Below are 14,098 nucleotides of genomic sequence, written 5' to 3'. Positions count from 1 at the left end.
GATGTTTTGCCCACAGAGGTGGTTTCTGAGGGTGTTTTTAAAGTACGTTAGCAATTTGGCTGCAGAAACAGAGTCGGACCTCAGGGATCCGCTTCTTAACATCAGCAGCAATTAGGGGTGATCACACCCAAAGCGACGCCTGCCAAGAGGAGGAATTCTTGAACGCTGGTTTGTTTGGCGAGACCCTGAAACATCTCGATTGCGAAGCCTGTCGGCTCTGGTTTCAGAGGGCAGCTTCATGGGCACAGGCTTCCTTCCTGTGGTTCAGTGATATGATCTCACGTGGAATCCTTATGGTTTGAGTGAAGAGAGGAACAATTACACTGATGTTCCTTGTTGAACACAACACGTGGTATCCCGGCAACTCAGGTGGAACGTGCAGGAGAGGGCAGCCCTCCCCACCTGCTTGGTAAATGCAGCGCAGGTGGCGGAAACAATACCTGGATAAATACCACTCATCACTTAGGACATTTTCTTTAGATCAACATTTGCCCTGGGAGGTTCTCAAGTCTCCTGGCTTTGGCCAAGCAAACAGTGTGTTTCAGACAAGAAATGGAAATCAAAGATTTGCCGGAAATGGCTGGGCGCTGTAGGCTGCCAGTCTCCTCTTCAGAGGTCAGCTCTGAATTTTGTGAGATGCTATCTTGACCGGGGATACTTGCCCGAGAGGCATGTGATATCCAGATATGCTGACTGTGGAGTGTCTTCTGTAATTTCTCATTCCTCCTTTTGCATTCTCATCACTGAGCTTTTCAAAACGCACTCTTGGTACAGAAGCAAGATGTCCACTTCAGTTGCTGTATTTGGCCACCTGAAAATTCCAGTCCTTGGCCTTCATCATGACTCTACATTCACAGGGTGGGAAGGGGAAAGCCCCACAACATCCATGGCCCCAAACCTGACTTTTCTTCCCTCTGTGGGGAAATTGCAGTGTCCGTTGATGATCCTCTTAATGGGACTCTTTTTGTTGGATTTCACTTTTATTACACATTTTAAATTATCATTTTAAGAATTATTTTTTCCCCCCAGAATGTTGAAGTGGAGTTTGGGATAATTCATTGTTTTAAATGAATGCTGACGAGTGGAAGGGTGTGCTCTTGGGCTTGGAAGCCTCATGCACTAGTCCTTGCAGGCAGATGCTGTTCTAACTCTTGTAGGCACCTCCTCTGTACCCCACAAGGCCTCACACTGTGCCCTGACCATATCAGCTCTCAGTGCAAGCTGCCTGCTTTGCGGCTGAAAACTTGTAGCCGGATCGTATGGGTATTAAGAGCTGGGCTTTGGAGGAGATACATCTGATTTTGGATCCTTTCCTGCCACTTACTCTTCTGAGTCCTTAGACAAACCACTTAACCTCTCTGAACCCCAGTGTCCTCATATGTAAATTGGGGTTAATAAAACCCGCCACACAGAGTTGTGAAAATTAAATGAGATGATGCTTCACACTTTACATGGAGCCTGTGGATTGCCTGTCGCCCTGATGGAGTGTGAGCCCTATGGGGTTAGCATAGCTCTCATTCACTGCTGTGTCCCAATGCCTGGTGCCTAGTAGGTGCTCAAGAAAATATTCGTCGGATTAGTGAAAATGTGTTGTAGATTTTTCTTTGCTATTACTGCGCAGAGGAAGAGAACAGTTTAAGGGTTTGAGGAATGAAGACATGAGACAGTTATATTTGAAACATAAAATAATGGGAGGAAGATACTTTTATCCACATGAGTTATGTAGCTGTATCTTAGTACGGGGCTTTAATCCCACTTTTAAGTAAACTTATTATTTTAGCTCTGAAGTCATCATTTATTTCTCTAGAGGATGTTCTTTTAGGATTCCTGAGAGAAACTGACTTACACATTGAAAAATCTTTGACTAATATGCATACGTTTTTAATAAAATTATGTTTTTGGGTACCAAATGTAGCAGAGATGTTCCCTCTCTTCTCTTTCTTCTCTTCCCCCTCCTTCTTTCTTGCTGTCTTTCTCTGCCTCCAAAACTAACACTATAGTGCATTGAAAATATTTCTGAGAATTAAGGATGAGGGGAATGCTAACTTCTCAGGGGAAGTTTAAAATAAAGTCAAAATAGTGTTTTTCCTAAGGAGTTACTCAAGCTTTGTAATTCCATAGGTAATCAGTAATTTTTCTGCTCTCCCGGTTACCGAAATCTGGTATCAACCTGTAGCCAGTTTGGAGCATCGATTCGTGTCTGACTTGGTTGGGAATGAGGTCGGTGCTCCTTCAGACCCACTTTGCAGAGTACCAAGTGGCTTTGCGTGTTTCAAGGACAGTTCTTCAACTCGCCACCAGATGGCGAAGGAACTCCACTGAAGTTCACCGGGGCGTTTGCTGTGTTAAAACAGGTTCTGGCACTTTTCTCTTTTCTGGACTGGATGGTTAGCATTTTTCAGGATGCAGAAAAGAGAGCGGCTCATGAGGGCTTGTACTTAAACATTTTAGGTAGGAATTAAAGTACATGTTAATACAGTTTCTGGCACTTATTTGCCCACGTAAAGTGTCTAAAGGGTTATGTATTTTTAACCCTTAAGAGACTGGTATTGACACGTAATTTTGATTTTTTTTCTTTCTTAAGGTCCACTTTGATTTCCCATTTCCTCATTTTGAACCTCCAGTCTATTTCCCCCTTTCTTTGTGGGATTATAACGAGGCTAATAATTGAAGAACAAGAGCGTTGGAAACCCACAGCTCTGGGTTCACGTCCAAAGTATTCCGCTAGGGTGAGCCACCCCACCCATCCCTCGTGTTCCTACAGAGTGAAACGCTGGAGGGTGTGAGGGGGGTGATCTAGCTGATGCCCACCCCCGCCCCGGGGCACCTATGGTGCTCACACAGTTGTGTTTACTCTTAGCTGTGAAAACAGTGCAATATTTTATATCTGTGTCATATTGTATATCTCTGTCCAGTGCGTTAAACTCTTAGAGGATGCTAAGTGATAACTGAGTGGTGGCCCCTTTGCTGGCTCTTCCCTCTCTCACCCCCACCCTTTGGATAGGCTACACCAGTGGTTCTCAGTGGTGGGGGAGAGGGAGTGTAATTGCCTCCTCAGGGCACAGTTGGCAATGTCCGGCGACAGTTTCCGTTGCCACAGTTGGGGAGTGGGTATTATGGGCATCTACGGGATAGAGGCTGGGGATGCTGCTAAACAACGTGCAATGCACAGGACAGGCCCCCCCCACCCCATCAAGGAATGACCCAGCCCCCACAGTGCCCAGGTTGAGAGACACCAGTCTCAGTGGTGCTCAATAGAAGAAAGCTTCCTTGTCTCTGGTCTAGTCGATTCAACTTGATGAAATTCCAAACATATACTCATCAGGCCTGTACTAGGCTCTGGACCCCAGAGGATGATAAGACACAGACTCAGTCCAGGATCTGGGGAAGATCTGGGATTTTATTCTACTCTCAACCTGATGAGTTGTTAACCTCTTACTGTTTCACTGGGTGCTGGCAGAAGACAGAGTCCTGGGTCAGAGACAAGGACTTCAGTATTTGTGGCAGAACAAGTTGGATGAGTATCATGATGGCATGGGTCCCCCTTGCCTTCTCAGTGCCACAAGGGCAGTACGAGGGGTCCAGGCTAATGTGAAGCCTGCAGTGAGTGGGCTTGGATCACAGCCGCAGGATGCTGAGCTTGGGGAATCCACCGCTCTTATAGTAAGTGGTAAGCAAGCCTGGTTTTGGTTTTGGGGGGGAAGACATTATCTCATCCCTCAAGGGAGTAAAGAATTATAGACAAGGTGCAGAAGATACAGAGCAGGTATTTCAAATTGGTAGCACTTGAGAAGGCTTCACGGAGGAGGAGATATCTGAACTGGGTTTTCAAAGGTGACTAGGGCTTCAACCAATAGGCAAGGGGGGGAAGATGTTTCTCTCTTCTTCTCAGAATTAAATTAATTCTCTCCAGAGCATCTCAGCCCAGGTTGTATGGGAACAGGGAGGACAATCTGGAAAAGTCCTGGCTGGGTTTGATTAACTAGTGAGCATAGGTGGGCTGTTGCCAATTATGTCATGCTGTTGTCAACTGATGCCTAAAGGTAATTTACTATGAGCAGATGAGCTACATTTTTTCCAATTTTTTTAATTGAAGTATAGTTGATTTATAATGTTGTGTTCATCTCTGCTGTACAGCGAAGTGATTCATTTATACATTATATATATATACACATTCTTTTTAAAGTATTCTTTTCTGCTATGGTTTAGCACAGGATATTGAATACAGTTCCCTGTGCTATACAGTAGGATCTTTTTGTCTGTTCTGTATATAAAAGCTTACATCTGCTAACCCCAGCTACATTTTTTCTGCACTAAGTTTTTCTTATATGATTTTTTTCCATGCTACAGCTGGGAGCCTGTACTGACCCACAGTAGCCAGACTTCTTTATCACCAATAGACCCTCCTTCAGTCCATGATCGCACATTTGGCCAAAGTTGATGGACTGGAAATCAGGATACAGTGGATCACCCACAGAAGGAGATGGAGAACGTGGTAAGGGCAGGAATGATGAATCCAATGAGTGAGCCTGAGAACCGTGTGGGTCAACCCAGGGTGTGGTCTCTTGTTGTCCAGGGTAGTACCCTCTGGGCACACTGGCTGAATTGAAAGTGTTGAAGGTGGGCAGGCAGGATGTAAAATGGAGCCTAACTATGGAGACTCCTATGTGATGCTGTCCCAGGATGGCCTGTTATACCACAGTGGAAACGGTGGTCCTCGGCTACATGCATCAGCATGGATAAATCCCAGTCTTTTAATCCAAAGCCCGGAAACCATTCTATATATTTCCAGCAGGAAGGGTTTAGTACAGAAAATCAGGTCCTACAAAATTGTTGGAAGGGATGGCATGGGGCGAAATTTCTGAATCCTTGGAAACCAGGACTTTGCAGGAAGCCACTAGGGCTACCGCAGACACCATCGCTGACTGAGGAAGAGTGAAATCTGCCTTTGTCCCACCGTCCACCTGTCGTTGGTCATAGAACAGAAACCCTGTTGGCAAGGGATTCTGGGAGTTGTGGTCCTCAGGTTCCTACTTCCTGTGACAGAGCTGAGAGCCAAGGGGACAGGATGGTGCTGATGGTCCCGAGACAAGAGTAACATGATGGTGAGTGAAAAAGCAACTCCCAGAAGATTAACTACAACATGGTACCATTTTTTTCCCCCTTCGGCCACGCCACGTGGCTTGCAGGGTCGTAGTTCCCTGACCAGGGATTGAACCCGGACCCTCGGCAGTGAGAGCACGGAGTCCTAATCCCTGGATTACCAGGGAAGTCCCAACATGGTACCATTTTTATAAAGTACAAAACTAAACAATGCATTATTTGGTTGTTCACGCAATGGTGTGCCGGAGCCCACTTGAACTGGCTTGTGAGATCCAATAGTTAGATTTTCAGGAATTTAGCAAGCCAGTTATTAAACACAGCTGTTATTAAAAATTAAATTATATAAACTTACAATAAACTAAGTTACAGCAAAGAAAATGGTAATAAATACTCTAACTCATCACCTAATCATCTTACTCATTTTACTATTATCTATGCTTGCGAGGTTATTATATCTATTGCATCTGTATGGTAAAAATCCTGTAAACTGGAGTGCTCCTATGATCTCTTTCCAATTCAGTGTTCAGTGACATAATCTTTGTAGCTTGAAATGGGCCACAATGGGAGTGTTTCTATGAAAGAAATTGGCCAGTGCTACAAACCAGGACGTGATTGCTTTGTTGAATGTCAAGACATAACAACAAGATGGACTAAATGTTAATAATGATTAACAGATTAGACTTAAACGTTTGCCGTGTCTGTGGCTGTTACATTGTAAATAGCGCAGAAATTGAGGAAATAGTTTTCCAGTATTTGAAAACTATTATCTGATTCAATAAAGAAGTTGCTCACATGACTGATGAAAAAGTGGTTTGCTACCATATGTCTGTATCATTTTGCTTTCTACTTATCTGTTAATATAAACAAAAATATCAACCAACTTTCACACTGAAACTGCATTGGTTCATCAGCTGCAACCGTAGGTTGGGTGGAATTATGAATATTTGACGCAAGTCAATGGAAATATTCTGTGAGAGTTAATTGTACAGATTTACAATAAAAGATATGTATTTTATTATTATTTGTAAATTGTGTGCTATACATCCTTTATATCAAAAAATTTATAGCAAACTTATTAGGGACCTGTGCACACACATTTAATTTTTGGAGAGATGATTTTTTACAATTAATTAACTAATTTCTTGGCTGTGTTGGGTCTTCATTGCTGTGCACAGGCTTTCCCTAGTTGTGGCAAGCGGGGGCTACTCTTCACTGTGGTGCCTGGACTCCTCATCAAGGTGGCTTCTCTTGTTGTGGAGCACGGGCTCTAGGTACATGGGCTTCAGTAGTTGTGGCATGTGGGCTCAGTATTTGTGGCTCACGGGCTCTAGAACTCAGGCTCAGTAGTTGTGGTGCACGGGCTTAGTTGCTCTGCGGCATGTGGGATCTCCCTGGACCAGGGATCGAACCCGTGTCCTCTGCATTGGCAGGCGGGTTCTTAGCCACTGCGCCACCAGGGAAGTCCCTGGAGAGATGATTGTTAGACATTTACCATCACATCACTGCATATAAATGACGAAGAAAGAGGATGATTAGCAATACTCTAGGTAGCTGTTAGCTTTGTGGGGAGATCCCACAGGGATATCCGCTCAAACCCTCTTCTGTTTTGTCTTTCCCCCTCATTTGCCATCTACCCAGTCATCCAAGTTCAAAGTTGCAGAGTCATGGAGGAATCCTCCCTCCTCGTTCACACCTCATTGCCAGTTATTGTTGATTTTTCCTGCCCAATATATTATGGTATTTATGCTTCCACACGAAGGGAAACCTTTCCAGCTTGGAACCCAATTGAGAAACACCTCTTTCCAGTGATTCCTCTCCTAGAACACGCAGGGCACTGACTGTGGTGGAGGATACGTTTGTCAGACAGAGGACAGAAGGTGGAGAGTGAGCCAGAGCTCTGGGTTTTACCCAGGTTTTCAGCAAAGCAGCTGTGGGCATTGATTTATCAATCTAGGGGAAGCCAACATCTGCAAAAACAATGAATGAAGATCTATAATCCATAAAGGAAGAAGACTCGGGGCAGCTCATAAGGAGAGACCAAGAGTTAGGCCCCTGCCAAGAAGAGAGTGACAGCCCAGTGTCAGTCCTCGGATGCAGGGCTCACAGAAGAGGATGCACAGGGTGCATGGGGACAGATCCAGACCAGACGGTGGGGGCTGCTCTCCAGGTGGAGCAAGTGGAAACTGGCACAGAGGTAGGGCTGAACCAGTGTGGCCGGTGCGTTGCCCTGACCTAAGTCAGAGGCCTCCCTGCTGTGTCCAGAGATAGGACACAGGCACCAGGAGCTTCAACACCTCCCCACGATGCAGCTGCTTCCCAGTGAAGCTTTGGAGGAGGAAGGAAAGAGGGTGGAGCGTGGAGAAAAGCTGGGAAGGGGTCTCAGTACGCGAGAGCCAACTGCTGCTTCTCTTTGGCTGTCTTTAGCATCTGTGCTGTAGGCTGCTCATCACCTGTGCCGGAGGCAGACCCCCTCTCTGCTTGTATGTGCTTTACGATGTCATGAACAAAGCCCCCATCTGCCTCCTGCTCTTCCTCCCCCCATCTCCCCAGAGTCTGCCCTTGCTTTGGCCGATTCCTTTCTTCTCTTCAAAGGAGAGAGGAGGGAACTCCTTGTCGCTCCGGGCCTCACCCTCTGTTGATGTCGGTATCTTGCTTAACATGAGTCTCAGACGTGGAAATCACTGATGCCTAAGTTACCTCCTAAAGGAGTCAATATATGTAGAATTGGGCTTTACAGGGAGCGTTCCATGATTCTGCTGTTTTCACCAAGTCCTGTATTTAAGAGCTTCTGGTTACTGTTCAGCATTAAGACCTGGCCCGGGTAGACCCAACTTTAGTAATGAGGTCAGGGTTCTGTAGCCTGGACTTGATACAACCCAGGAAAAATAATGGTTTTACAGCACAAGGCTCAGCTTCCTTTGAGTGTGTTCCAGATTGTATAAAGACAGATTGCAAGTAAGTAAGTGTGTTTGTAGTTGGTAATTTGGAATTTGGAATGTAAAGACACTACCCAGTCAAGGCAACCACAGTATTCGAGGATATAAAAGGGCTTGACTCCACTTAATGAGAAAATGCAAATTAAAGACGTGGCTTCATACTTCCTCCCACAGAGCAAGAAGCCAAGTGGTCCCACCCCCAAGGAAATGGGCTACAAGTTCATTGTGACCTACCCTGGGAGGCTGACTGTGCCCAGGGTCAGACTTCACTTGGCCTTGGCTCTGAAGATCCCTTTTCTTTGCTGCAGCGTCCCCTGGTGCTTTGAGCTGGAAATACTTCTCCCAGTGCTAGCCCCAAGGAACCTCTCTGCTTAGCAAAAGCCCCTGGCCAGCCCTCTTCCCCTAGAACACGAGGAAGGTGCAACACTTCTCAAACCTACATCTCCCCCCGACATTAGAGCATTCCTTAAGGGAAGAATGCCAACTGGTTATTCAACAGTCTGCAGTCTCAGAGGAGTCATTCATTCGTTTTCTTTCACCCCATCTCATCCTGCCTCAGCAATTAGATAATGCAGGTGGGCAAACACCCTGTTAAACAGCTGCAGGGAGTTCTCAGGAGCAAGAGGTGATGTGCGCTTTTGCAGGAGCTGACTTCTGCGTTTCCTGTGCTTAATAGTGCAAAGTACAGAAGGCCTGATCCCTGGGTAGAGACAGGCAGAGAGGGCCAGGTGGGGTGGGCAGCAAAGGCTGTGGAGAGAAGCAGATTCCAGGGAGAAGCATTTCGTGCCGGCCCCTTCCCAGGGGGCCAGCTGTATGCCTATTTTGTGTTGCAGCAGTGCTGCCCAGGCTCTGTCTGGTCCTAGTCCTGGAAGGGAAACACTGGCTGATTCTATAGAACATTTATCATTTTCAGGCTTTGTGACTAACCACAAAGCTGGATGGAACATTCTCCCAAGAAATGGAAGCATCCACCGTTAGATCAAAAGGAATCGCTCCACAGTTATTTGTGATGTGGCTGCTGTGCGGAGAGCTGCCTGGCCTCGGCTGAGGGTGTGGTGGCCCTCCACACAGGGCACCGAAATGCTCTGCACTGTTTGCCCAGCTGCTGTCTGTTTAGAGAGCTGTTCAGATTCTCCCAGAGAAAGGAAAGCGTTCCATTCTTGGAGAAACCGCAGTGATGAAGTACATATAAGAGAAAAGCATTATGATGACTAATCAGAACAAAATCAATGATTCCCTCTCTGCATTATAAATGATGAGGTTTATAGTCTACAGCTTTTAGCAAGAGTGAGGGTGTGACTTTGGGGTGGGGGCGGGGTGGGGGGGATCTCACAGAACCGTGCAAAGGCCGGTGGGCCCAGGACTTGCCTGTTGGGGAAAGGACTGGGAACGTTAGTAATTCGATTAGGTGCCCCTTCAAAATCTGATCCGGGGAAATCTTAACCTTTGTAATTGGGGAAAATATTATCTGAGGAAGCAAAGATTTTTGTTTAGCTTCTCTGTGCTTAGTTGAGGCCACCCAACCTAACCTTTTTGTCCTAAGGGATGCTTTCTGCAAAGCCTGACGTGAAGCTTGAAGAATCTCACTTTCCTCTAAATTTTCACGCAGCCAAAAAGAGTGGGAAGACACCTTTGTAGGAAAACTTCAGTGTCAGGAGGCCCACCACTTCTTGAGACTTTCAGTTTTTGAACAGCCTTCTTTGTTGGAAAGGCCTTCCACGAATTCGCCTAAACATTGTCTCCCTGTCAATTTTTCCTTTTGGTCTCAGTGTTGCCCTTTGGAGCGATATGAAAAAATCCAGCTCTCTTTATACTGAGATCCTTGCAGTGTTTAAAGATGACATTGGTGTTGGCATGGCCTATTGTCTCATCTGAATGTCCTCACCACTTTCTGAAGGGGGAACACTACCACCTCCTGCAGGAGGTACCCAGTCGCAAGGTGGACCCCACACGTTGTTCATGTATGGAGATCTGTCACCTCCTTTGTTTATGACACTATACTTCTATTAATTCATCCATCCTGAGATCTCATTTGTGTTTTTTTTTGTCAGCTGTGTCACACTGTTGGCTTGTGTTTACCTTAAAGTCTGAAGAGTAATCAACACGTACATTTCCATATACCCAGAGAGTTTGGAAAGAAACAGAAGTGAAAATTTTGACCTAGTCAGTATTGACTTGTTTTGGTTTTATCTTGGCCTTTGATTATGCCATTTGATATGAGAATCTTCAGCCAGTGGCTATATTATGTTGATATGAAACCTTGCATATTTTTCCATACTTAATGTAATAGGATCACACTAAAATTCATGTTCTCCTTTGGGAATGGTGGCTGGAGCTTTATTAGATCCCTCCCCCCCAGTTTTATTGAGAAATAGTTGGCACACATTGCTGTATAAGTTTAAGGTGTGCAGTGTGATGGTTTGATTTATGTATATAGTAAATAATTACCACAACAAGTTTGGTTAACGTCTATCATCTTATATAGACACAATAAAAAGAAAAGAAAAAAACCAATTTTTAAATTTATCAGTGTTATAAGAGATGAAGATGTAATACCTCCACCTCTCCTTCTTCATTCTCTCCCCTAAATTATCATACTTCTAATTATGTCAACAATTAGTGTTTGCAACATTATAATTATGTACATATTGTTTACTGCAGACAGAACCTATTAGAATACTGTGATTACATATTTATTTTCTTTTTTAAAAAAATTGAAGTATAATTGACCTACAACATGGTGTTATTTCCAAGTTCACATGATAGTGATTTGATATTTCTGTACATTGCTAAATGATCCCCACCTGTGTGAGATTTTTATTTTATTTTTTTATTTTTATTTTTTTAAATTTTTTAAATTTATTTATTTATTATTTTTTTGGGGGGGGTACACCAAGTTCAATCATCTGTTTTTATACACATATCCCCATATTCCCTCCCTTCCTTGACTCTCCCCCTCCTCGAGTACCCCCCCTCCCTGCCCCAGTCCTCTAAGGCATCTTCCATCCTCGAGTTGGACTCCCTTTGTTATACAACAACTTCCCACTGGCTATCTATTTTACAGTTGGTACTATATATATGTCTGTGCTACTCTCTCGCTTCGTCTCAGCTTCCCCTTCACCCCCTGCCCCCTCCCAAACCTCGAGTTCTCCAATCCATTCTCTGTATCTGCTTCCTTGTTCTTGTCACTGAGTTCATCAGTACCATTTTTAGATTCCGTATATGTGAGTTAGCATTCAATATTTGTCTTTCTCTTTCTGACTTACTTCACTCTGTATGACAGACTCTAGGTCTATCCACCTCATTACATATAGCTCCATCTCATCCCTTTTTATAGCTGAGTAATATTCCATTGTATATGTATGCCACATCTTCTTTATCCATTCATTTGTTGATGGGCATTTCGGTTGCTTCCATGTCCTGGCTATTGTAAATAGTGCTGCAATAAACATTATGGTACATGTTTCTTTTGGGATTATGGTTTTCTTTGGGTATATGCCCAGTTGTGGAATTACTGGATCATATGGTAGTTCTATTTGTAGTTTTTTAAGGAGCCTCCAAATTGTTTTCCATAGTGGCTGTACCAACTTACATTCCCACCAACAGTGCAGGAGAGTTCCCTTTTCTCCACACCCTCTCCAACATTTGTTGTTTCCAGATTTTGTGATGATGGCCATTCTGATTGGTGTGAGGTGATACCTCATTGTGACTTTGACTTGCATTTCTCTGATGATTAGTGATGTTGAGCATCTTTTCATGTGTTTGTTGGCCATCTGTATGTCTTCTTTGGAGAAATGTCTATTTAGGTCTTCTGCCCATTTGTGGATTGGGTTATTTGCTTTTTTGGTATTAAGCTGCATGGGCTGCTTGTATATTTTGGAGATCAATCCTCTGTCTGTTGCTTCGTTGGCAAGTATTTTCTCCCATTCTGAAGGTTGCCTTCTAGTCTTGTTTATGGTTTCTTTCACTGTGCAGAAGCTTGAAATGAACTTTATGTCCAGGCTAAAGCGCACATGCAGTGAGGAAGCTGATGGTGTCATTCCCAATAAGGAGCTGACCCCACCTGTTTAGAAGTTTCAGGGCATTTGTAGGTGATGTTTGCAGAGCCATGGGACACTTTTATGTTTCTCTGTAAATAACCTCTGCGTGCCTGGTGCTGGCGTTAGTTCTGGCTTGGCAAGGATACCTGGAATATCCCCACCTTTGATATCAAATACAGCCTTTGGAGTGGCCATCCTTGTACCTTACGCAGGGCAGACCCTCCAAAATAATTCATAGAGCCAGCACACTCATTCAAATGATTATTTGTTATACCTTCCTGAATCAGTAAGTAGTACCCAGAGATGTATCTGCTGTGAGTGGACAGAGCCTGTCTGATAATCTCTCTCGATCTGTGTCATCATTGGGACAACTATCAATCTGAAGACCATCTTGGATGAGAGAGGATGCTGACTTAGTGATGGGAGACCCGGCCTGAGGGAAAACAGGAACTGCCTCTTTCTCTCCCCTCCCCATGCTGAATCCTTAGCCACTATCCCAGGACCCTAAGCGTGTCTCTCCTTTCTTGGGATTTCTGTAGTGCTTAGGGCTTATATTAATTAAACACTAGGATATTTACACATCTAATTAATAAACCTGTTAACTTTTCCCCACGGGTACATCTCGCCTCCCCAGCTACATCGTCTGAGCATTTGTATCCTCCACAGACCTAAGTGTGCGGTTTTGCCCATCACAAAGCCAACATACATAGGTGTTAGGATTAAATCACGGAGATCTGAGAGGAGTCAGTTTCTCCCTCAGGAGCAAGGGCAAAGAAAGCAGACTTTTAGGAAATTCATATTGTGGGCCGGGCACTGTGCTGGGGACTTTACATTTGTTATTTTCTATAGTCTCTGTAAGAGTCTCAAGTCAGGGTCACAATGCTTATTTTGCAGAATAGGAAATGAAATCTTGGAGAAGTTAAGAAACTCTCAAACTTCACACAAAGAAGAAGACACCAGGCTGGATCTGAACTTGGGTCACCCTGCTTACAGGAGCAGCAGTGCTAGGGAGGCTGTCCTCCCTTTGTGGAGGTGCAGCGGGGCTGGAGGTAAAGACATAGTTTGTTGCTGTAGCTGCCACATGGCCACCTTTGAGTTATCAACAAGGACCATCTCACTGCTCAAGAAAGATGGGAAAAACGCCAGGGCTGCAAGAACAAAGGGATGTGAGAAAGGGAGGTGGAACCATGAAGTAAGGGAGAGAGAGTGGAAAATCGCAGACTACTCACATTCTCTGTGTAGCAAGCATCTCACACCCGCTCAGTAAAGCGAAGTGTTCATCGATGGAGTAGCTTGTAAACCCCCGAGAAGGCACAGTGATGCCATTATTTATATTAGTCCCTTTCTCCCTCAGAGAGGAAGGCATATTCTCAGCTTCTGAAGACAAGGACTTTCAATGGTGTTGGGGAGCTCTGAGAAGCCGGATCCCCAAGTCATCAGATTGTATTTGGAGACTTTATTAGTCAGATTAGCACCAGGCTGTACTGGAGCAATAAATAAACCTTAGAACTCCATGGCTTACACAATAAAGGGTTCTTTCTCTCTCGTGAAAATTCTGGTGTGGGTTGGAATAGTCTTGAGAGCCCTGTCCTCCACGCAGGGACCTCGCAATCCAGGCTGCTCCCATCTTGGGAAGCCAGCATCTCGGTAGGTGGCTTTCAGGTTGCTGGGGCAACGAAAGTGGGAGGGTCAGCTCTTAAATGCTTTGGCACGGAAATGCCACCGCTCACTTCCACTCACAGCCCACTGACTAGAGCTGGTCATTGGTACTGCCTCCTGTGACAGTGCCACACTTTGCTGGGTAGAGGGGGGATGCGTGGGCACTCGGTGACTGTTCAGAGTCTCTGGCTCATTTCCTTCACTCTCTTCTGTTCAAAATAGAAGGGGGATGCTTGGGCACATGGACTTAGTTGCTCCGGGGCATGTGGGAACTTCCCAGCCCAGGGATCAAACCCATGTCCCCTGCATTGGCAGGCAGATTCTTAACCACTGCGCCACCAGGGAAGTCTCTGATGCCAC

The sequence above is a fragment of the Hippopotamus amphibius genome, chromosome 10, assembly GCF_030028045.1.
Source record: "Hippopotamus amphibius kiboko isolate mHipAmp2 chromosome 10, mHipAmp2.hap2, whole genome shotgun sequence".
NCBI classification, from domain to species: Eukaryota; Metazoa; Chordata; class Mammalia; order Artiodactyla; family Hippopotamidae; genus Hippopotamus; species Hippopotamus amphibius.
Note: the sequence above shows the minus strand (reverse complement) of the source record.